Source organism: Cnephaeus nilssonii (assembly GCF_951640355.1).
Source record: "Cnephaeus nilssonii genome assembly, chromosome: 14".
Lineage (NCBI taxonomy): Eukaryota > Metazoa > Chordata > Mammalia > Chiroptera > Vespertilionidae > Cnephaeus > Cnephaeus nilssonii.
In genome coordinates, this window is record NC_137085.1 from 65,982,030 (window position 1) to 65,984,441 (window position 2,412).

Genomic DNA, 2,412 nt, shown 5'->3' on the forward strand with positions numbered 1-2,412 from the left:
CTCCTGGGGAGTTGTTGCACCCCGTCCCTCCACCCCAGGCCAGGTTACAGTTATGGACACACTAAGAAATATCATAGCCAAGCCCTTCTACTCTTCCATCTTTCTTCTCAGGTGACTCCATTCTTCTAAGAACCCTGGGCTATCCCATAACTGGGACAAGTGTAGAGGGACCAGCTAATGCATGGAGTTCCTACAGCACCTGTTTTGGAACCTTGCCCAACCCTAACCTGGAGATCCAGGCCACGGCAGCAGCTAGGCCCATGACTGAGCATCCCATGGATGCCCCCACTTGTAATGGAGCCTCCATAGTCTCATCTAAGACTCTGATGGTGGAAAGGAATTTATTTCCGCCATGGGAGGAAGTTACAAGGAGGCCGGTTTTAGTGTAATGTTTGAGGCGAGAATTTGTCAGGGCTGGCGCTGTTCTACAAAAGATTTAAAAACCAGCGTCAGTTTGGCAATGGCGGCGGGTGGCACTGTAGAGGAGGATGCCTGACAGTGCATCTTCCCCAAAGAGTTTGAAGCAGCTGAGACACTTCTCAATTCAGAAGTTCACGTGCTTCTAGAGCATCGAAAGCAACAGAATGAGAGTGCAGGACGACCAGGAACTTTCATGAGGTCTTTGTGAAACCTTTAAACTACACAGCTCCCTTCAGGCGTTTCAGAAACAGAGAGAACATTGCCAGTGTCCTCAGCTTGCTGCTTCGGAAGAAGCTTGGTAAGTTGGAGTTGGCCTGTTCGGCCAACCTTTGTCCAGAGATTGCTGAGGAGTCCAAGGCTCTGATCCCAAGCCTGGAGGGGCGATTGGAAGATGAGGGACTGCAGCAGATCCTTGATGACATCCAGACCCAAGCACAGCTTTCAGTATTAGTCTCCAGCATCACTCTGCTGCCGAGGGAGCCCCACCCCAGCACCGCACCAGTGTCTCCCGGGATCTGAAATTCTATCACACAAGACACTGGGGCTTCTTTGGGTACAACAGCCCAACTTGGTCTTGGTTTGGGTTGCCGTTTCAGACTTGGCTGTTAGACCAGGATGACCATGGGTCTTGGAGAGGCCTTGCCGTGGCTGCTTGTTGGCTTCCTGAGCTCGCCTCTGGAGAGGGTGAGATGGGGGGGATGGCATATAAACTATGCCACTGACTACCTCATACCATGGATTTGGGCCCCTGTGTTATTTGTAATTCCTAATATTTCATGTTTTGATTTCAATGTGTTTATAGTTTTTGAAGCTATACTAGAGCATATGAAACTGGTATGGTAAACAGCAGTCTTATCTAAATGCAAAAGGAAGAACTGAACCAGACCGGTGTCATTGTTTGAAATTCTGGAAGGTAGGAGGTGGTGTTGATGACCATGGAAGCGCCTTGACATTATTGTGCTTCACCAGGAAGGAGCTCTCCACAGAAAGCAGTTACATCTGAGGATAACTGTGCTGAGTGTTGTGGAGCCCATAGCTTTGAGGTAGCCGGGTCCTTTGCCTTTTTTGTTGTGTACTGTAAGTGATCCTGAAGTATTTATTTTGTCACTCCCAAATTAAGGTGTGTGTGTGTGTGTTTTTCCCTCGTGCCAGACATGAAGGCCTGAACACTCTGGAATCTCCTTGTATGTGGCACCTCATCCAATCCTCTGGCTTGGTTCTTAGCAACAGGTGTTATCTGATGAGGCTGTCTGATTGCCCCTTTCTGAGTCACTACAGTGAAGTCCCTCAATCTGACACGAGTTGGGAAAAACATTTTAAGAGCTAAACATTCTAGCTTTAATTTTTACGAAGGGAAATATATCTATTTTCTTCACAATTTGGGTTTGTTTGCTTTTTCCTGTTGGCTCTAAATGAATTCATGATCCAAAGAAGAGATTGAGGAAAGAACAAAGTTGGCTTCAAAGGTCAAGATAGTTTTATATTAGCTGCTGACTAAGACAAAAATAAAGTATTTTTATTTGGAAAAAAAAAAGAGATTAAAAAACCAATGAAGAGAGGGTTGTGGGAAGGGACTTAAGCAAGATGGGTAACCAGCATTGGGATCCCCAAGAAAGGATTTCTGCATTAGATTGCTGGCTTCTATCACCAAAATCTGCATTGCTAAAACCTTATGGGCATGGACCATGCCTGATTCTTCGGTTCCCAGTGGACTTCTTTAAATGTTTTCATAAGTCTGTTCATAATTGGGTGTCTAGTGGACAGGCTGTTGGAAGTTGCTCATCACAGGACTGTTGTACCTAAAAGGGCCAAGCCATGTCATGCCTGAGCTTCACCCATGGACAGAAGCAGTTTTTAGGGAAAAGGCTCCAAAGAAGTTTCTGATTCTTGCAGCTTTGGTAGGAGATGGATTTCACCCAAAAATCCGAGGACTCAAACTTGGAAGAAAAAAGAAGAAGAAATACATTGTAATAGCACATGGACAGTGGAAAG

General features: G+C 45.9%; 1 pseudogene across 1 annotated transcript; it reads left to right on the forward strand.

The window, feature by feature from the left end:
• The first annotated feature begins 352 nt into the window (after positions 1-352).
• LOC307110508 (DNA-directed RNA polymerase II subunit RPB4-like) lies at positions 353-871 on the forward strand (annotated as a pseudogene). Its single transcript has one exon. The product of its transcript is annotated as a DNA-directed RNA polymerase II subunit RPB4-like (transcript).
• Positions 872-2,412: the final 1,541 nt, after the last annotated feature.